This window comes from Staurois parvus, unplaced genomic scaffold, assembly GCF_062004578.1.
Source record: "Staurois parvus isolate SC_StPar_1 unplaced genomic scaffold, SC_StPar_1.0 ptg000287l, whole genome shotgun sequence".
Taxonomy (NCBI): domain Eukaryota; kingdom Metazoa; phylum Chordata; class Amphibia; order Anura; family Ranidae; genus Staurois; species Staurois parvus.
In genome coordinates, this window is record NW_028318083.1 from 18,145,982 (window position 1) to 18,169,201 (window position 23,220).

The 23,220-nt window shown below is 41.5% G+C and overlaps 2 protein-coding genes across 2 annotated transcripts in view; one reads left to right on the forward strand and one right to left on the reverse strand.

Moving 5' to 3' along the window:
- Positions 1–1,202, reverse strand: part of KDM1B (lysine demethylase 1B) — an 84,097-nt gene extending 82,895 nt beyond the window's left edge. Inside the window, exon 1 of the mRNA XM_089682268.1 lies at positions 1,038–1,202. The gene's annotated coding sequence lies outside the window, so the exon portion shown is untranslated. The remainder of the gene's footprint in view (positions 1–1,037) is intronic.
- A 49-nt stretch (positions 1,203–1,251) lies between these two features.
- The window catches only part of TPMT (thiopurine S-methyltransferase), a 37,720-nt gene continuing 15,751 nt past the window's right edge, over positions 1,252–23,220 (forward strand). Inside the window, exon 1 of the mRNA XM_089682269.1 lies at positions 1,252–1,394. The gene's annotated coding sequence lies outside the window, so the exon portion shown is untranslated. The remainder of the gene's footprint in view (positions 1,395–23,220) is intronic.

Below are 23,220 nucleotides of genomic sequence, written 5' to 3' on the forward strand. Positions count from 1 at the left end.
ATCAGAACCCATCATCAGTGCCGCCTATCAGTGCTACCTATCAGTGCTGCCACCTATCAGTGCTGCCTATCCGTTCCACCTTATTAGTGCTGCCTATCAGTGCCGCCTATCAGTGCCCTTCAGTGCTGCCTATCAGTGCCCATCAGTGCTGCCTATCAGTGCCGCCTATCAGTGCCCATCAGTGCACATCAACATTAGGCACATCAACGCACATCAGTGAAGGAGAAAAATTACCTGTTTGCAAAATTTTATAATAGAAACAAAGAAACTTTTTTTTTTTTCAAATTGTTTTGCAATTTTTTGTTTATAGTGCAAAAAAGTAAAACACCCATCGGCGACTAAATACCACCAAAAGAAAGCTCTATTTATGAGAAAAAAATGATAAAAATTTCATCTTGCATGACTGTGCAATTGTCATTCAAAGTGCGAGAGCGCTGAAAGCTGGCCTGGTAAGGAAGGGGGTATAAGTGCCCTGTAGGCGAGTGGTTAAAGATTGCATCGGGGGCACCAGCGACGGCATCGTGTCACCCATGGGAAGCCATATGGCTGCCATTTGTGCCATTTTGCAGGGACTATCAAGGACCTAGCAAAGGTGGAAAATAGCAGCACCACACAATGCATGTCTAATAAAAAGAGGCACATATAATGTATGTATGTATGTATGTATGTATGTATGTACGTACGTGTGTTTGTGTAGTACATATACATATATATATAATTTTTTTTTTACAGAAAAGCAGCTATGATCATCTCTATAGAATGTAAAAAGAAAGCCATTATTCCAGTAATACAGACATGACAGACATGGTCACCTAAGAACTCCAGCAACTGTCCTTGTCATAGGACAATGCTGTACATGGAATTGTCAATGAAGCATACCCCACACAAGGTCTACCTTCCCTCAGCCACTCTTACACAGTATATTATAGTATATATATATATATATACAGTACATTATAGTATATACATTTCATTTCTTTTCTGCTCCTACCCAAAGAAGAAGAAACCCCAGACTAGCCCTCATGCATGTTCCCCACCTGGTATCTGTGTCATGAGGAGACACAGGAGAACTGGGAGAACAGTATACAGAGATGGCACACACGACCTGCTCCTTCTCCTTCCTATTATCTCTCTTCCAGGGTCTTCTGTAAAGAAGAGCTACAGCAAATACCCAGTCCGAACAGGATGGCCAATGCGCATGCGCCACACCTAATCCCCGGCCTTCCTTTTTTCTGTGCAGTTGCACAATGCACGCTGCGCAGATGCACGTGACCAGCTTGACGATGGCTGATTGGGCTACTATAAAGCGGCGGCGCTGCCATATTTGCTAAGGGGATCGCCAGGCTTCACTGGAAGACACTTTGTATTATTCTAACTCGTGATTGTGAAGCGCAGTGAGTTTTTTCCTTTACTACTTGTAATTGTTAGGACCTGTTGTTTTCTGTAGTATGTATAGCATGCTTTTCTTTGGGGGTTATATTAGTGCAGAATGTCGGAAACGGGTGTACTGTGTGTCAGAGAAACAGGGAAGGCAGGCTTCTGCAGTACGTGTCCAGGACAGAGGGAACTTGTCTCCGTATGTTGCAGGTTAAAGTCTACCTAAACACAAGAACAAACATTATAGAATTCAATAGTATTTAGATTTGGTGGCTGTATTTCTTACCAGGCTTTTTTCCTTTATTTGTTTTTTCCCTGGTGATCCTGCCAATAATAGACTTCCTGTTCTAGGGTGACAACACTTACTCTACTGTCAATGGAGGAGCAATGTTGTCACCCTAGGACAGGAAATATGCTGGGAGAACAGTACACCTCCACCTTTCCTCTTCGCCAGAACACTTTTGGGGGTTTTCAGGACTGCTTGACATTACATGGGTGCACAGGATACAGGTCAGTGCTGGATCTCAAACTGCTTTCAATTGTATATATTCACATATATGCGGCCGTGCGGGCCGCGTTTTGCGTGGGCACGAGAGCCCATTCATTTGAATGGACTCTCGCGCCCTGTGACAGTCAGGGAAGAAGTTCCTGCACTTCTTTGGAAACCGCAGCCTGCACGGGAACCTCGGTTCCCAGTACGGTTGCGTATTCCAGTGCGGGCGGTGTGCCATTAGAACTAATTCACTAATCCACATTCCTCTGTGTGGGTGGTGCGGCTGCACCAATTTTTGTGCGGATCCACCACCACACAGATGTGAACCTAGCCTTAAAGTGGAAGTCCAGCCTATTCCTAACTAAGATTTAGTCCTCATGCACACGGGACATTTTTACAGCGGCTGTTTTTGGCTTTTGACATTTTTTTCTACAGCCAGTAAACTCCCCAGCATGTTATCCTATGTGTCCATGCACACATAGGCTTTAATAATCAATTTTTTGGCAGCGGCATATTTTGGCTGAGAAAAAAAAACAGAACTAGTGGGTTTCTAGAGGAGTTTTTTAGCCGTAAAAACGCTCTAACGCTGAAAAACACTGTAAATCGGGGCAAACTAGCATTTTTGGACTATTTTTGAGTGAAAAAAAAAATTTTTTTTTGGTAAAAAAAAAAAACACAGCTAAACACTAATTGCAAATATGCTGAAAAACTCATGTTTTTATTGTGACTAGCAACCTTCATATCAGTACACACCTAACGTTACCAGCATTATTAAAACGCCCAGCGTGCATGGAGCCTAAAAGTGTAGGTTCACTTTAAGGTGACTATAAGGTGACCTTTCACTGGCTCTGAAAAGCCTGAGCAGTGACATCATCCATAGATTTACTATAGGGCACCCTTTGTTGGCTGTCCCTCCGCTACCCTAAAGCCACCACTGGGAGCCAACCATGTGACCAGACTGAGGCACCCTCAGAATAGGTAAGTACTGTATATACATCTTCCTTTCACAGGGTAGTTAGAATGGGGATGGGAGCAGGTTTAATCATAATTAACAAAACTCAGAACTTCCACATTAACCTCCCTGGCGGTATGATTATGTCAGGAATTTTGTACCAAAAGCGGTACCATTTTTTTGCATGGAAATTTGGTGTTATGTATTGTAGGCCTGCAATTCTTAGTAATTACTTACTTAATAAATACTCATAAAAAATAATAATATAATATTAATACATTTAGTTCAATAATATATTCAAACCAAAAACACTGAAATTTGAAATACAGCGCCAAGTTCGCACATCACTGAGCAAAGTCGCAAAATAGTTTTCAGTGTCTGATGACAAATTTCCCCCATGAATCATTATCACTCAATTCTGCAAGTAGTTCTGATTTTCTATCGCTGTTCTCTAGCCGGTCTAAAACCAATTTTGACCTAAAGGGACGCTTTTTGGACGCCATGGACTTTTCTAAGTTTCCAGGCAGAAAGAACAGTCAAAATGTAGGCAGGGCACAGGACAAAGCACTAGGGACAAAATATATGTGAAATGCATTGAAACAGCAATGTTTTACTATATAATAATCATTTTTAAAAAAATGACATTTTTTAAAAATTTCAAATTTGCCGCTGGTTCCGGCGCCCGTATGTCCCAACGTCACAGGGACCGGAAGACGGATGCCGGAATCGGCCGGAGGAGATGGCCGGGGACGCTGCAGGGGACACATCGCGGGAGCGAAGGAAAAGGTAAGTGCTGCAGGGACTCACTGAGCAACGCCGCATCGTAAGCCCGAGTGTAGCTTGGGGTTACCGCTCTTGGTACTGAAATTTTACCTCGAGCTACACTCGGAAATACCGCCAAGGAGGTTAAGAGACCAAATGGAAACAAACAAGAGAAATTCATTGTTAGAGGTTATATATACTGAAATAAAATGATATAATTCTTTAACCTGCCCAAGTAGCACATATGTGCAGCAGCAAAGAGTTCTGCTTTAAAGCGGAACTTTACCCATAAGAACTTGGTAAAAAATAATGTTGTTTAACTAGGAGCATACATTCCATATTAATAATTATGCTACCAAAATTAGTATGTGCTGTAGGTCGCCTCCAGCATTGCTCCTGTCTCTTCTTGTTAGAGGCTGCCATTTTCTTGAAGCCCAGAGCCCCTGAACAGCAGTAAATCATAAAGTGGAACTAAATCCATCGATTTAACGGTTTCAAAAAATGGTTACATTCCTGGAATGCTGGGATTGCCACCTGTCACATTTGCTTGTTTCCAGGCCATCAACCATGGAATGGCTAGTGTTATAACTGATCACTTGTGCAACAGTTTCAGATCTAATGGATGTAGCTTCCTTGGCTGTAAAGGATAGGAGGGTTTATTCCGATTTAAGGCTATTAGCAGATTGGCCTCTACAAAATCGGCAGTGCCTAAAAATTCCTAAAAATGGAGAGCAACTGAGCATGTGCAGAGCAGGGTGAAGCAGTGTATTGCTGGATTTTTGAGCAGTATAGGCACTTATTTTTAATGTTTTACATAGATGTACCTGCAAAAGGGGCCATCTTAAAGTGATCTTGCAAGACTTAAAGTGATTCTAAAAGCTAAAGGGTTTTTACCTTCGTGCAATCTATGCATGAAGGTGAAAAGCTTTCTGTGTGCAGCATCCACCCCAGCCCCCCCTAATACTCACCTAAGCCCCCTCTCGATCCAGCGTTGTGCACTGGGACTCCCTCTCCTCATTGGCTGAGACAGAAGCAGAAACCATTGGCTCCTACTGCTGTCAATCACAGCAGATGAGCCAATGAGAGGAGATGGGGCGGGACCGAGCCGCGGATCCGTTTGTGAATGGATACGCAGAGCAGCGGGTGCCCCCATAGCAAGGAAGACGAAAAAGAAAGCATTTAGAATATCTTTAAACTATAACTCAAGGCAATTTTTAAACACAAATTTGAGTGGAGAAGGATTAGAACACTTGTCAGTTTTTATTGCAGTCTGTGCCCACGTTGAGCAGCTTCATTCTCTCTCTTTTTCATTGTCATTGAAAGTGAAAGTAAAAGAAAATCCAAAATTTTGGGTTTTTCCCCAGAAAAGTAATAGAAGGGAAATCTTGCAGTGGGGACACTAGTTCTGGTGAATCTGCCATAGTAGTCTCTCTTTGATATGCAGTTGCCATTGTGCTACACATGTGATCAGTTATGGCATTACCCAGCTACAAGCGAGTTGGAGTGTTTGGCTCATAATATCATAAGCTTTAGGCCTGGTTCACACCTATGCGTTTTTTAGTGCATTTTGCAGAAACACAGTACAGTCTGTTTAATATGGTTTCCTATGGGACACGTTCACATCTATGCCTTTTCAGTGTCTGCGTTTTTGAAAGGGTCAGGACCTTTTTTTTCCCCCAGCAGATTAAATTTTTGGTGCAATAGATTTCAATCGAACTGCACCAAAAATGCAAGTGTTTCATTTTTGATGCATTTTGCATGGGATTTTTTGCCAATGGGAAAATATTGAATGCGACTTTACACTCTCTGGCACTCAATTCACATCAAAGTAGTGTAGGAACCTTTTCAAAGTCACCAAGAGTGTCAGAGAGTTTAAAGTCGCATCAAAGTCGCACTAGATACTTTCTTATTGGGGAAAAAAAGCATCAAAAACATCTTCAAAAACATAAATGCACCAGAAAAATGCATCAATCACAACACGCATAGGTGTGAACTAGGTCTTAAAGCTGGACTCGAAGGTAAGACAGTGTTCAACATCAAAGGTTGTGGACAGGCCCTTTGCGACCTCCTGTACAATGCAGGACTGCTGCTCTTGCATTGCATGGGGTGATTTCATAGAGCTGTGACTGGTTGAACAGCAAAAAGGAGTAGCTTCAGAGGACTGGTCTTAGGGCTCATGTACACTGCACCTGCTAAACTGAAGTTTAGGAGCAGTTGTGCGTTTTTTTCAGCAGCCACTGAACTCTCCTTTATATTTTCCTATGTGTCCATGTACACGTAATCATTTACAGTTGTTTACAGGCAGTTGAGGTTACAGACATTTTTTTAAAAGAGTTTACCAGCGTTTCAAATGCTTGTAACCTCGTGTAAATGCGTTTATGCACGTTTGCGTTTAGACGCGTTTTTGAGCTGGTCTATATCCAGATGCTGTCCAGAGCCTTTTTTCTTCATCAAAAATGCATGCAAAGCATTTTCCATGTGTTCAGATGAAACTAGTACACCAGTGCAGTCAGTTCCAGGTTTCGCGTGAAGGAAAAAAAATGATAGAACGTGTTGCATTATGCTCATGATGGGATCCATAGTGAATACAACCAGTTACAGTACAGAGGAAGCCTGCAGGGGAGATGAATATGGTACGATATCAACCTATTCATCATTCCCTAAGTCAGTGGGACTCAACCTGTGGGTCGCAACCCCTTTGGGGGTCGAATGACCCTTTCACAGGGGTCCCCTAAGACCATCAGAAAACACATATTTCCGATGTGTAAAGAGCAGCTACTGTGTAGAAAGCAACTGCTGTGTTGAAAGCAGCAGTATTGGAGGTAAAACGACACTCATGAATTATAATTACTGGGTAAATAATTTTATGGTTGGGGGTCACCACAACATGAGGAACTGTATTAAAGGGTCACGGCATTAGGAAGGTTGAAAACCACTGCCCTAAGTCCTCATGCATACTGGGCATTTTTACAGCGGCTGTTTTTGGCTTTTGGCATTTTTTTCTACAGCCAGTAAACTCCCCAGCATGTTATCCTATGTGTCCATGCACATATCAATGTTTTTTGGCATGGGCTTTTTTTGGCTGAAACCCCCCACCAGATCTAGTGGGTTTCTAGAGGAGTTTGTTAGCTGTAAAAACGCTCTAACGCTGAAAAACATGGTAAAACGCGGCAAACTGGTGTTTGGGGGCATTTTTTTGAACAAAATTTTTTTTGCGTATAAAAAAATGCTAAAAAATTTAAATGCGGCTAAACGCTAAGAACACTAAAAATGCTGAAAAACTTGCGTTTTTAACACTTTACACAACTAACGCTACCAGTGTTAATAAAACGCCAAGTGTGTATGGAGCCTAAAAGGGATAAGTTGGATTTGGTCCAAACCTAGCTGGACAGGACCCATGAGAAGCTGTCACATGGTCGCATCCCCACCAGTCCAATTGGCTACAGCTATGGAATGCCCCAGTCATAGCTGGTTATGCTAGCAGGGATGCGATTATATGAGAACTTCCCATGGGTAGTGATGAACAGGGTACCTTGGAAAAAATAAAGTATGTATGAAAGTTATAACACCTGTGTGTTTGTAATCTAAAACCAGTAATCTGCCTGTTCTGAATAGTAACCTTTATCTCAGTAACACTATCCACAATGTAACAGATAAGGATTCTTAGTTACAAAATCGACTCGACTCATAAAAAGTACAACTGCAGGAATTATAGTATCTAGCTAGAAATGTAGAAGAAAAACTAGTCATTGTGACCTGTTCTCCTAGGTAGGAGGGGCAAGAGAGCTATAAGTACTGGTACATTCCTGATTTACACTTTAGCCAGGCAAAGGTCATCACCAGGTAAGCTCGCCATCACGTTTAATGGAGACTTTTCATTTTTATTTTTGTATGTTTTATGGTAAAAAAAAGCTATTGAGTTAATATCTGCTGTAATTGCTTCGTCTTTTAATAAAAAAAAAAGAACAGAAAACATAGTCTAAAGACTCTAATATGTATGTGTATTGTTAAGGTGCATTTTTGATTTACTGTAGCGCACTTTCAGTGCTTTGTATGCACATGCTTATGTGTGTGTTTTTCTAGCTCGGATATATCTTCTTGTGAAATGCATTGAAATGTAGACAGAGGTGTGGAAATATTTGAAAAAACTACTCTAAGGCTGGCCATCGACTATACAATTTTCTGTCCAATTTCTGCCCAACTTCCTTTAGATTTACCTTCAACTATGTAGTGCAAGAGCCTGCCTAATTGGATACAATTGAAAGTGTTGTTAGGTTTGATATCCTATTATATGGTTTTTGGTAAATCTAAACCAAAAATCTCAAGAAAATTGTATAATGTATGGCCAGACTAAGGCTGGCCATACACTATACAATTTTCTTACAATTTTTTATCCAATTTCTGCCCAATTTCCTTTGGATTTACCTTCAACTGTGTAGTGCAAGGGCCTGCCTGATTGGATACAACTGAAAGTGTTGTTTAGGTTTGACCTCATATTATATGGTTTTTGGTAAATCTAAAGCAAAAATCTCAAGAAAATTGTATAACGTATGGCCAGCCAATCAGTGTCCCATTCTACTTGTCCCTCATGACAATCTACTTCTCCAGATTAAAAAAAATTTTTTTTAACCAAACCATATTTTTATATGTATGGGGCTTTTAAAAACAAAAGGGGCTTTATGGCGAACACTTAATATTTTTAACATTGCGCTGTTTATCTCCTCCTTCCCTCTCTACCTGTCTCCAGTACCGCAACCGGGGACTAACAGGGAGGAGAGAGACCCTGCAGTGTAATAAGCACTGATTGGCTGCTCATCAGGAAAGGGGGGTGTCGGGCTTATCCTTTATCCCTTTCACTGCCAGAGCTGTTTTGTGTTTTTTGCACAAGATTAAAAGATCATTTTAGGCCTGAAGATTACATAAAACCCCCAAACATGATATATGTTCTAAAAGCAGAGACCCTAGAGAATAAAATAGTGATAGTTCCAGTATTCTATGTCGTATGATATTATCGCAAAATTTCAGTAAAATATACAAGTAAGTTAATTTTAGGGCACAAAAAGCAGTAAATTAACCTATTGCTTTGTAAAATATAAAAGACGAGGTTACAGCGAGTAAATAGATATCCAACATGTCAAACTTTAAATTTGTGCACGCTCGTGAAATGGTGAAGAACTTCAGTACCCTATATGTTCTATAGGTCAACACTTTTAAAGCTCCTTCTAGGTCATCAGTTTAGAGTTGCAGAGGAGGTCTACTGCTAGAATTATTGCTCTCATTCTGGCTTGTGCGGCGATATGTAACATGCGTAACGCAACTAACGTTTTCATGCATAGGTGCCCCAGCATGTGTTTTTACGTTTGTAAATGCGTATATGTGGGGGGGGGGCTCAGTTATTTTTTGCGGGGGGGGGGTTGTGTACTTGGGTGTAACTTTAATTTTTTACAATTAAACAAAACTTTTTTTTTTACTTTTTTTTTTTTCATCACACAGGAGACAAAGTCCCCTAGGTGATGATTTTTGGTGACAGGATCTCTTTATTGAGACATCCGGGGTCTAAAAGACCCCGGATGTCTCCCCTGAATGTAATGAGGACATGAAAACTCTGGCCGCTAGGGTTAACACCTTCCTCAGTAACCTCATACACAAGGATTAGGTGAGCTTTGTACCCCTGTGTGGTGCCAGTGATAATGTCAGCAGGGCTACACAACTTGGCTAGACTTTGCTCAAACCCTGCCATGCTCTTGTCTTTAGTTTTTCGGAAAGCTTTTGATTCCTTGTCCTGGGACTACATGTTCTTCGCTCTCCGCCAATGGGGCTTTCAGGATGCTTTCTTGGCTTGAGGTGCAGCCCACTGCTGTGCTTAAATATGCGGGCTTTGAATCGGCCCCCATCTCAATTAACCGTGTCACCATGGCACAAGACAGGGCTGCCCTCTCTCCCCCATCCTCTTTGTACTGGCCCTGGAACCCTTTGCTGCCGCTAAGGGTGGCCTGGATCTCGCTAGTGAATAATACAAAATCATGCCATTTGCAGATGATATATTGCTGTATATCCCCCACCATACATCTCCCTGCCAAATTAATTTGCAGTACTCTCTGAGTTTGACTCTCTATCACAGCTGTCTGTAAATGAGGCCAAATGTAGGGCACTAAACCTCTCTTTATCCTCTGATCAGCTCGAAGCAGCCCAGGCTATCTCTTTGCTTGGCCCTCTTCACTTCCCTACCTGGGAGTCCATCTGGCCTCTACCTTTGATTCACTCTTACCGGGCCAATTACCTTCCTTTATTCAAGGAGTTATTTGCTCTCCTCACTTCCTGGTCTTCCCTGTCAGCCTCCTAGTTCGGGAGAATTCATGGCCTACGTATGACCCAACTTCTGAAGCCTCTATACCTTAGGGTTCTGCCTATCCCTGAGCTGAACCACATCCTGGAAATTGAACAGCGCAAACTCTTGTGAACCATTTGGCACTTCCACAGTCCACACCTGCCAACTGCAGTGCAATATCGCCGCTGATTGGTGGGTTGTATGGCAGTCCCCAACCCTAAACATTATTACACTGTGGTACAACTATCCCCACTTGCCTCCTTTCATGCAACATCTGGGGTGCCTATCTGGGTGCATCTGGTGATCATTGATTGCTCCCCTTTTCCTATGTATAACCTCCTCTGGACGCCCCCCATGCATTGTCCTTGGCTCCAGGAATCCACCTTACTCCACGTCCTACGTCTCTGGGACTCCATGAAATACTTTGGCCACCTCCCCCTGTTAGGTATTCTTGATACTCCCAAATTCTTTTCAGCCCACGATAACCCACCGGATTTTCGCTGGTGGCATAAAAAAGAGGTTAAAAATGTGTACAAACTCATCACTGGATGACATCAAATCCTTTAGTTACCTCTGGGAACACTTCCACCTACCGGCCTTGAAAGACTTTCATCTCCAAGTCACACACCATATACACAGCCTTCTTAGGCACCAACCAGGACCCCCCAAGAAATTTACCTCCTGTGAAAACCATTGTCGGAAGGACCCACGCTCGAAGGGCTTATTTCAGGTCTTTATTCTTCCTTTGTATTTGCCTTGAGCTGTGGCAAATTATTATATGTGACAAAATGAGAAGCATGTTTAGGCAAGACACCGGATAAGGCGACTTGTAATACTATCTGGCTGATCTCCTCGAAGTGTTCCCAGAATATCCACGCCCAAGAAAATGCGTTCAGATTGCTTTCTCGTTGGTACATGACCCCTGGCCATTTATCCCACTTTTTCTCCAGTGCATCTCTCATGTGCTTCCAGGAATGCAGAGAACATGGAACCTTACTCCACATCTGGTGAATCTGCTCCAAGGCTTTCCGCTTCTGGACCCAGGTGTACACTATGATTAGAGCTGTGCTCAGTGTCTCCTCGGCCTGCAATCCTTGGAATGCTTTACTACACAAACCTATGAATACCCTATCCAAGACCCAGAGGAGGTGGGTGAACTTCATATTCCTGGCTGCTCGCCAGGTTGTGGCGACAACAGTTTCCTAATATAGCCGAGGTTAAACAACAGCTCATGGGAACTATGGTGCACGAGAAGCTCACTTCCACCTTGAACGACACACATGCTACATTTCCAAATGTTTGGGAACCGTGGCTCACATATAATGGCAGTCTAAACCTGGACCATTCCCTAACCTGTGTGCAATGTGTAGTTTGCTGCCTCAGATATGGATATTTGGGCGTATCCTGCAGGGTTTCCCTTTTCCCTACCACCTCCATCCCTTACCATTCTCTACTGTTTTTCTTCCCTCTTTGGTATCTTTTGCCCCTTTTCCTGATAACTAATGAAGGGCACCTAAGCCACCCCCCCCTAGTCTGCGAGGTGCAGACCCTGTGCTGAAGGGTTGTCCCTCAGGCAAACGTATCTCCATATATTGACCATACTCGCTTTGTTAGATATTGCTGTGATGGTACTCTTTTCCTTTGATCTCGGCCTTTGGGCTGACCCTTCTTGTACGTTCTCACTTATACACATAATTGTTTGCATTGTTATCTTGTGCTGTATACACTTATTTTAAATCTTAATAAATATCTTTGTAAAAGAAAACGTATCCTGTTCTCTTTGTATTGCTTCCTTTGTGTGAAATCCCTGGTGTTCCTGCCAGTCCCTCTGCTTTCCTATTAAAAACTGACCACACTAGGTATGAGAGCACAGTGTGGTCAGTTTTCTAGCTGTGCTGAGAACTGAAGCTGCTCTCCTCCAATGATCAGGCTTGTCCTGACACGTCACTTCTACACAGTCATTCACTGGGAAGGTATGCAGCTGAGAACTGAGGGTATGTAGCACTTATGAAAAATGGAACAAAAGGTGTTTATAATGCTTTTTATATGTATACACAAATGCTTAGCCTTTTCATTTCTATTTTAAACTGAATGGGTTGTTTTACATATACTTCAAGTTGGCCATGGACAGATTGAAATTCAGCAGGGATATAACAAATTTAGATCAGTGTGTGGCCTTCCCTGTTTGACACAAGTCTATCGCTTAATCAATTTCTGCCGAAGGAAATTGTTGGAAAACATTTCTCGGTCAGGGCTGATCGGCGAATCCCATTGTCAGACTACAATGCCTTGGCGGGGAAGGGGGGGGGGGATAGTTTATTTTCGTTTATCCCACTGTCCTATCTATGCCCAGCTTTGCCATATCAGCAGATACCATGTAACTGAATATACAAGTTTTACACCTTCTCAGATTTCACTAGAGTACAGACTTGCTGATTCATCATGACTCAGCTCTTCTGCATTGTTTCAAGCTGAAATTTAACAAATATAAAGGTGCCTGCTTATATTCAAACCAGTGTAGCTGCCCTCTTTTAGGTGTAAATAAATCACTTAATGTAGAGAAAGGGAAAGAATAGGAATATAGCGCTAACACATATTAAATCTCAAAATTATTGTGACATATTAAAACTCCACAAACAGCCCAAAGTTATAATTATAATTCCACCACCATACACGTGAATCTTCAGTGTGCAGATATATGATCCTCCAATCGTACCACCATAAATCACCAACCCCTGTGAAAGGCGCACACTCACTTTCAACGCAGTGACCTCTTGTGAGCTCCCCTAGATTAAGCAATCAGTGAACATTTGCAGTTGTGGGAGTAGCCACACTGAAAGGGAGGGTTTTAACATTTTCGAAAGTTGGGCTTTAAAGTTGAAGTCATTGGTCCTAAGATAGATGTTTCATTTATGAGACTGCTGAGGCTCCTTGATGACAGTGTGAGCTGGTAGATAGCAGGGGTGGACTGACCATTCGAGCACTCGGGCACTGCCCGAGGGCCCAGGGTCAGTAGGGGGCCCCATGAGATGACCCTGGTACCTTTTTTATAGGCTTTTTTGAGTGTGGGCACGAACACAGGTAGCCCCATGGTCCCCTATTGCCCGGGGCCCCATGAGTTGAAAGTCCCCCCTAGTAGATAGCCAAGACTAACAGATGCCTCTACCAAGCAAGATCTCTTTTCTGTATGAAATGATTGTTAAATCCTCTTTGATAGCCTCCTGCATGTTGCTATTCTGGACAAGGTTCTGTTTTTGTAAGCCCAACAGACCAGAACCTACAGACTGATGGGGAGCTCAGATTGCTTCTAAACCATTGAAATGCAAAATAAACATAGCACATCGTCATCTAGTGTGGCTGCTCTCTCCTGGCTCCTCTATCCTGGCTGCTCCCTCATTTCTGTACAATCTGCTGGTGTAACTTTTGGCAGATTTCCTCGACATCAGGCAATCCACAGTGATGACTCCCCCCCCCCCCCCCTTCCTAGTTTACAAGAAGTGATTAAGAGATTTACTGAACTGACACTGCATGTTTCCCAGTGGGGCTGTGTAGAGATGTGTCCATTCCCTCCACTCAAGTCTCAGATTACAAGCAGCTCTGTTCTGTGGAGTGTGTAGCATCAGATCCCAGTCCTCTGCCTCCTGGAAAATACTGTATATGATCTACCCTGTGTTTTTAGAGGAGAGAGGATTCCAGCTAAAGAGGTATAGCTTGTGTGGGAGGACTTACTTCATCATTGTCTATCACCTGAGGCTTGTAATTTTAGTGGGTATTATGTAAAGGTTTATTACTACTTTAAACCTTCTTGGCATAGCATCCAAAGCACCTTCTTAAAGCCTAGGTTTAGTCAAAAAGAAAAATATCTATTTTATAATCTTTAAAAAGCTGTAATATGGGTTTTCTTAATGGAGGAGAAGGGAGGAAAGGGTGGGCATAGTCCGCACTCTTGGTGAATGCTAGTCAGCACTCTTGGTGAATGCATATGACAGGTCATTTGGCTCTAATAACCCTTCAGCACCAGAAAATTAAGGTGGCGGGTGGGGCATCGGAGGAAGATTCCAAGTAAAGCAAGAGCCAGCAGCACAAAGGACACGTCACACAGATAGTAATTAATGTCCCTTGTACTGATTTTTTGTTTTGTTTTTACTAAATTTAGGCTTCATGTTTAAGCTTAAGTCAATCCTTCCTTTCAGAGTTGTTAAAAATCCTGAGATCTGACCCTCCCTATATATTCCAATAGGACCAAGACTGAAGTCTTTTAAGAAGGTTTGACCAAAAACATTGTGTAATAATGGATTATTTTAGTGTTTTTTTTTGTTTTGTTTTTTTTTTCAAGAAAACATGTTTTAGTATACCCCCACTCACACACACAAAGATGTTTTGTTCTAACAATGAATCCAGATACCACAGCTAAAACACTCTATCCTATATTTTATGTAGAACATCTCATAGTGTGTGTAGCACAGTCCTGGAGGTTCCTCCAACCAGAGAAGGCCCAGGTTTCTGTTTGACTGTCTTCCGTTCTAAAACCTTGTGGAGAATTCTGGGCCTATGGATGTGAACCATTTTTTTTAAGTGCAATGGAATCAGATTGGTCTCCCAACTGCTTTATTGAGGTTTTCTAAAGCACTGGTGTGTATGAAGGGCAAGATTTGATCTTCAGGGGTTCAGATTGATCTTTATCAGAATACTTTTCTATCTTGGCCATAATGAAAACGGACCTCTACATCAGAGGTCAGTGGGGAAGGGCCACACTTGCACTGTTGATCAGACATTTATAGACAAACTCACGCTGGTTGACAGTTGCAGGAAGAATGCCCTTTACATGGTTAGTCTAGCAACCTGTGGAGGAACCAAAGTTGGAAAAAGCTGCTCTATGGCCATAGATTATTGAAACTGAATTTGAGGTCTGTGTTATTGTTTACAAATAGGTCAAATGGGTGAAAGTAGCTGGGATAGAGACTTTTGCATAAGACTGTAATTTCCCTAATACTTGTATATAAAACAGCTGTTCTAGTTACATAGTCACATATAGGTACTCTTGAAGGAGTTTATTCCACATTTTCATAGCTCTTACTTACTGTGAAGAAACCTTTCCGTGTTTGGAGATCTCTTTTTCTCCAGATGTAAAGAGTCCCCCCTTGTCCTCTGTGATGACCACAGGGTGAATAACTCTACATCCAAGTTCACTATATAGACCACTTATGTATTTATACATGTTAATCATATCCCCCCTTTAACCGCTTCCCGACTGCCCCATAGCAAAGTAAAATCACGTATATATTTTGGTTTTCCAGGTAGGGGGCATGCGCGCTCCCTACCCTCGGTGGTATTGACTTCTCAGCATGTCAATCACTGGGTCCCGGCCGCCGATTCTAGTTCGGGACTCGGTGATCATCGGCGGAGCTGACAGGGAAGAGGCCTGTATGTAAACACAGATCTCTCCACTGTCAGCACGAACAGGCTGCTTTGTATTGCTCTGCACAGCAGAGCAATACAAAGCAGCATGTCTCCCTAGTAAATCACACACAGCACACTATGTAAAACACAACACAGCACACTGTTAACCCTGTGATCGCCCCAGATGTTAACCCCTTCCTGCCCAGTGTCATTAGTACAGTGTCAGTACTTTTTATTAGCACTGATAACTGTACTAGTGTCACTAGGGATGTCAGTGGCAGTTAGCCAGTTCCCCTCCTGGTGTTACAATGCCCACGGCAGTCCCTCAATCCCGCAATAAGTCTCTGATCGCCGCCATTACTAGTAATAAATAAATAAAAATTCCAGTATATATACCGCCATTTGTACACACTATAACTTTCACTTAAACCAATTACTATACCCTTATTGGTATTTTTTTTAGAAAAGACGTAGCAGAATACATTTTGACCTGAATTTATGAAGAAATGTGATTTTGTAAATTTTTTTACTGGATATGTTTTATAGCAAAAAGTCAAAAATATTGTTTTTTTTATTTTTCAAAACGCACAGGTGATCAAACACCACTGTAAGAAAGCTCTATTTGTGGGGGGAAAAGGACATAAATTTAATTTATGTACAATGTTGCATGACTGTGCAATTGTCAGTTAAAGTAATGCAGCACCCTATCGCAAAAAATGGCCTGGTCAGGAATGAGGGGTAAATCCTCTGGAGGGCAAGTGGTTGATCTCCTCTTCTCAAGAGAGAATAAATTCAGTTCCTTTAACCTTTCCTCATAGCTGAGCTCCTCCATGCCTCTTATCAGTTTGGTTGCCCTTCCCTGCACTTTCTCCGGTTGCCTGATATTCTTTTCGTAACTGAACTGCATATTTCAGATAAGGTCTTACTAATAATTTGTACAGGGGAAAAATGATCTGTGTCTCTCTGTCTTCTCTCTCTTCTCTCTCTCTCCTCTCCTCGGCATTGCATGCCATTATTAAGCTTATGATCTACTAGAACTCCCAGATCCTTCGCCACCATTGATTCCCCCAGTTGTACCCCCCCAGTATGTATGATGCATGCATATTCTTACCCCCAAGTGCATAACTTTACATTTATCAACATTTAACCTTATTTGCTACTCAGTTGTCCAATTAAACAAAAATTGAGGTGGGCTTGTAAATTGGAGACATCCTGTAAGAACGTTAATCCACTGCACAGTTTGGTGTTATCTAAAAACACTGAAATGGTACTTTTAATCCCAGACCCTATATCGTTAATAAATATATTAAAAAGTAAGGGTCCCAAAACTGAACCTTGGGGTACACCACTGACAACCCTAGACCATTCAGGGTATGAATCATTAACCACTACTCTCTGAATATGATCTTTTAGCCAGTTTTCTATCCATTTACATATGGATTTTTCCAAGCCTGTAGACTTTACCTTACACATTAGCCGGGTGTGAGGAACTGTGACAAACGCTTTTGTAAAATCCAAGTATACCACATCCACCGCCACCCCCTCTGTCCAAGCTTTTGCTCACCCCCTCATAAAAAGAAATCAGATTTGTTTGACAACTTCTTTCATGAATCCATGCTGTCTGTTTCTTAAAATATTTTTTTACACCAAGAACTCATCTATGTGGTCTTTTCTTAAATTCTCCAGTATCTTCCCAACTACAAAAGTTAAACTAACAGGTCTATAATTACTTGGTAAACACTTTGATCCCTTTTCAAACTTAGGCACCACGTTGGCACTACACCAATCCCATGGTACTATGCCAGTCATTAAAGAGTCCCTAAAAATTAGAAACAATGGCTTTGAACGGACAGAGCTTAAATCTTTAACCACTTGCTGCCCAGCCACTGTATAAAAACGGTGGCAGGGCGGCACGGCTGGGCAAAAGCACGTTTTAAAACATGCTGTTTCAAAACAGGTAGGGGGCGCGCGCGAGGCGCGCCGCCGCCCTACCTTCACCGCCGATCTCAGCCGCGGGTGTCAGTCGCCGGGTCACAGCCGGTTGTTATCAGCTGTGTCCCGGCGATTTGCGGCAATCATTGACAGAGAGCAGGGCTGCAGTAGCTCTGCTTTCTGTCACTTCCCTGACAGTTCCTGACGCACAGACCAGGAGAAATGAGTTTCTCTGTCCCGATCTGCGTATCTCCCTGCAGTACACACCCCCGCCCCCTAGTAAAACACTCCCCTCACACAGTTAACCCTTTCAGTGCAAAAAAAAGTTAATCCCTTCCTCCCCAGTGCCATTAGTACAGTGTCAGTGTTTTTTTTTTTTGCACTGATCACTTTATTGGTGTCACTGGGGATGTCAGTGACCCCAAGTCAGTTCCCCCCCAGTGTCAGAATGTTCGCCGCAGTCCCGCAGTCCTGCCATAAGTCGCTGATCGCCGCCATAATTCACTGATCGCCGCCACAAGTTGCTGATCGCCGACATTATTAGTATAAAAAAAAATTAAAAATCCCAGTATCTTTACCGTCATTTGTAAACGCTATAACTTTCACGTAAACCAATTAATTTACACGTATTGGGTTTTTTTTTAGCAAAGACATGTCGCAGAATGCATTTTGGCCAACATTTATGACGAAATTTGATTTTTATTTTTTTTTTACTGGACATGTTTTATAGCAAAAAGTACAAAATATTGTTTTTTTTTTCTCAAAATTGTCAGCCTTTTTTTTTATAGCGCAAAAAATAAAAAACGCACAGGTGATCAAATACCACCGAAAGAAAGCTCTATTTGTGTGAAAAAAAGGACATAAATTTCATTTATGTACTGTATTGCATGACCGCGCAATTGTCTGTTAAACTAGCGCAGCGCGTATAGCAAAAAAACTGCGTAAATTGCAGTATCTATACCAGGGGTGGGCAAACTTTTTGACTTGAGGGCCGCAATGGGTTCATATATTGGACCCGAGGGCCGGACCAAGAGTAGATGAATGATGTGTATGTGTCATCCATAGTAAGTATAGTAATATTCCCCCATAGTAAGCATAGTAAGTCATCCCCCATATAGTAATTCATCCCCCATAGTAATTCATCCCCCCATAGTAATTCATCCCCCATAGTAATTCATCCCCCATATAGTAATTCGTCCCCCATATAGTAATTCATCCCCCATATAGTAATTCATCCCCATAGTAATTCATCCCCCATATAGTAATTCATCCCCCCTATAGTAATTCATCCCCCCTATAGTAATTCATCCCCCATATTAATTCATCCCCCATATTAAGTCCCCAAGTCCCCCCTGTGTCAATTCACTTACCTTTGCTCCGCGCGTTCCTCTCGCCGTGTTCCCGCGCCGTTCCGGTGTAGCATGAAAATCTGTCTCCTATGAGGTTCTGTCCCCCTCGACGTATCTGCGCATGTGCCAGTTTCAGGCATTAGCAGCCGATCGGCGATCTCCGGCACATGCGCAGATACGTCGAGGGGGACAGATCCTCATAGGAGACAGATTTTCATGCTACACCGGTCTTCAGGGCGGACTGTGAGAGGAGCCTAGCAGGAGCCTAGCTCCGCGGGCCGGATTAAAAGGTCCGCCGGGCCGTATACGGCCCGCAGGCCGTAGTTTGCCCATTGCTGATCTATACCATAGTTTGTAGACTCTATAACGTTCACAAAAAGCAATCAATATACACTTATTGGGATTTTTTTTTACCAAAAACATGTAGCAGAATACATTTTGGCCTAAATTTATAATGAATCTTGAGTTTACTATATATTTTTTATAGTTGCAAGTAAAAAATATCGTTTTTCTTCAAAATTTTGGTCTTTTTTTGTTTATTGCGTGAAAAATAAAAAGCGCACAGGTGATCAAATACCACTGAAAGAAAGCTCTATTTGTGTGAAAAAAAGGACGTAAATTTTGTTTGGGTGCAGCGTTGCATGACCGCGCAATTTTCAGTTGAATTAGTGCAGCGCCGAGTAGCAAAAAAGAGGCCTGGTCATTAAGGGGGGTAAATCCTCAGGAGGGCAAGTGGTTAAGGACACTGTGTCAATATCATCCCTATTATGGACAAGAGCTCCCCCATGCTCCTTTGTATACACAGAGCTGAAAAAGGTATTTAATAAATTTGCCTTCTCTTTATCTCCAGTCACCCACTCTAGATTATTTTGTAAAGGGCTTACATGATCAGACCTGATCTTTTTACTATTATTGTTTTTGAAGAATTTTTGTGGGTTTGTCTTGCTATCTTTTGCAATCTGTCGTTCATTTACAATTTTGGAAGCCCTGTTTTCATTTTTATTACATATTCTGTCAAATGTTTGTAATATATAAACGATCATAGAGTTCCTTCATTTTTATATTTTCTAAAAGCTCTTTTCTTATTATTTATAGCTTTTTTTAACTTTGGCCGTAAGCACAGGTTTTATTTTTTACTTTTAAACTTGTTGCCCATAGGAATATATTTTGCAGTGTGTTTGCATACAGTCTTTTTGAAGAAATCCCATTTCTGTTCTGTGTGCATTGATGCCGATATTAAAACAAAGATAAAACTCCTGTGCTACCTCAATGTGATAAATTGATATACAAAATAGAAAAAAGAACTGATGCTAGCATTAAAAACCATACAAATAAACAAACTCAATGCTGCGCTGCTAATGTGAAATATACATATCAAAACATCAATGAAAATAGGTATAAATATAACATGCATGAATCATAATAATTAAGTGTCCATATAAACAAGTCCATGTCGAATATGAACACCACAGTAGATAATTCAATATCAAAATTCTTCACAACTTCATATACTTCTTCACGTGCTCATAAAACCAACACCATCTGTTAAAGTGCTGTAAAATCATGCAGGTTGTGCCACCTCAGTGCTCACAGAACTCTCACCTTAAAGCAATTAAATTGCGCTTTATAATAACAAGTACACATAGGTTCTTGAACTCTCCTGATCATCCACCATATAAGAGCTGCTGGATTCCCTCTTTCCTTTCCATTAATCCCCGAGCCAAAGAAAAGAACGGTCCCTTTAAGGGTGGTTTGAAGTCAAAGACTCCTACCCTTGTACAGCAGACCCCTTTACATTTAGGTGCAAACCATCTTTAGCATATAGGTTGTACCCCAATGAAAAGTCAGCCCAGTGCCCTAGAACCCCAAATCCTTAACTCTTACATCAGGTCATTAGCCATGCATTCAGTTCTCCAATCACCCCGTCTTTCCTGTGTTGCACATGGCACAGGCAATATTTCCAAGAATATCACCTTGGTGGTCCTTCCCTTCAACTTTAACCTAGTTCAGTATTGTTCTAGTTTGCCATAGCAGCTGGTCACATAACAAAAATGCCTAGGCATGTGATCACATGATCTTTGCTGAAAGAGAAGGTCACAGCTCAGATAATATGATGTTTCACTTAAAGCTGAACTTCACCCAAAAGGGGAATTTCTATTTGACTGTCTCCCCCCACCCCCTTTAGGTTTTGGCACTCTATTTTTTATTGGGGGAGGGGCAGGTACCTAGGTTTTGACAGGTACCCATTCCCACTTCCAGCTGGATCTGCTACTCTGTCTGTATGAGGTTTTAGGGGAGCTTTGGATTAGTTCTTACAATAGATCAGCTTTAAAAATAATCACAATTGGGCTTATGCAATAATCTTGAATATTCTCTTCAAATTCAAGCTAATACGTGATAGAATTATATTTGCCCTCTGATTTAAAAAAAAAAAAACAACATATCTAATCTACACATATCACAAACATTCAGCTTGTATTCTGTCAACTGTAACTAAAAATATAAAGTAAAAGTCCATAAAGTCCCAATGTGTAAAAAGTGCCAGTACTCTTATAGACGTCGTATCATGCTCCACCTGACAGTGCTGTCTGCCCCACATGGACTATCAGACTATCATTCACTATATGTAGGTGACCAACTATCTCTAGTGTGGTCAATAGCACTTGTGTAATCACCAACGCTCTGATTTGCCAGAAGGCATATAGGATGAATCCACTCAACGGGAAGAACAACAGAAAGAAGATCTCATAGCGTAAAACCACTCCAATACATTTATTTAATAAATAACATAAATATACACGCACATGTTTCAGTGCCTTTTAAAACCGGCACCCAGTGTAAACAGCTTGTGTGTTAGGAAAAAGATGGCCACTGCCTGCTCCGATACTTTTAAAAAGCATTGAAACATGTGAGTGTATATTTGTTTTTTATTAAATAAACATATTGGAGTGGTTTTATGCTAAGAGATCTTCTTCCTGTTATTCTTCCCTTTGAGTGGATTCATCCTATATGCTGTATGTCTTCTATCAAAACGGAGCAGTGGTGATTATACAGAGGAATGCCCCACAAGCGCTATTGACCACACTAGAAATAGTCACCTAAACATGGTATTTCTAGCAGTGGTTATCTTGAGTAAGGGCAGATGCTTCATGTAGCACTGACTTCCTGGAATCCATCTGCCATTAGCTCAGGCATTAGCTGAGCTGAGAACCCTCCCTCCCCTCCTGAAGACTCTTGGGATGTATGGCATCATTTGCCTAGGCATGGAAACCAGGAAGTAACTAAATAAATGTAAAAAAAAAAAGATCAAAAATTGTCCATGTTGATTGAGAGAGTGAAGTTCTGCTTTAATTGGACTTTTACTTTATGTTTTTAGTCACAGTTGATGGAATACAAGCTGAATGTTGGTGATATGTGCAGTTTACGTTTACATATTTGTTTTTTTTAGGTACACTGTGTTTGATTTAGCATATATAAACCAGGACAGCCACATTAATTTGCTTTATGTTTATGATATGCGCAGTTAATGTTTACATATGGTGGTTTTTTTTGTACACTGTGTTTGATTTAGCACATATTAACAGTGGCAGCCACATTAATTTTGCTCTTTATTTATTTATTTCAGGTACTTATATAGTGCTGTCAATTTATGCAGTGCTTTACATATATATTGTACATTCACATCAGTCCCTAACCCTCAAGGTGTGTACGATCTAAGATCCATAACTTACATTCATACGTACACATATTAGGGCCAATTTAGACAGTATCCAATTAACCTACCAGCATGTCTTTGGTGTGTGGGAGGAAACCGGAGTACCTGGAGGAAACCCACTCCGGCACAGGGAGAATATGCAAACTCCAGACAGGTGGTGCCGTGGTTGGGATTCGAACCAATGACCCTAGTACTGCCAGGCGGAAGTGCTAACTATTTAGCCACTGTGCTGCCCCTATATGTATTATTTGAAAGCACATGTTTATCCAAGGAGCAGAGCTATATTTTTCTTTTTGCCCTCTGATTTAGCTTTAGCATACTTTACCTCAGGACAACTTTAGACTCAATGCTAGGAGACAGTGAGATTGATTTACTAAATGCAAATAGGCTTTTACCTTTCTAAGGGAAGTTACACTTTGCAAAAGAATTTTCCTCAGAGCTTAGTGAATGAGCTGAACCTCTGCTGCCTTCCATCATGCAGTCTTATTCAAGCAAAATGTTTTTTTTATTTTCCTTGCATGTGACTAGGTGTTCGTCTCAAAGTGAAATTTAACCGCTTTCACTAAGCTCTGGGGAAAATTATTTTGCAAAGTTCAACTTCCCTTGCAAAGTGAACAGCTTTTTTGCCTTTAATGAATCCACTCCAGAATATCAGCATTAAGATAGGCAATTGACTGGGCAACAACTGTCTGGAGCTTAGGGAGCCTCTCGTTTAAGTTGCAGAACCATCATCAGATAAACAATTCAAATTTAACAAGGGGGTAAGCATATAAATTTCATCGGTAAGCTTTCAAATTCATAATCAAAGGCTAATTTTCCAGATTCCTTTATAAGCCAAACTGTGCCCGGTTCTGTTTAAAGAGTTAAATGTCAATTTTCCAATTCAGTGCCATTAACACTGTCTTCTGATAA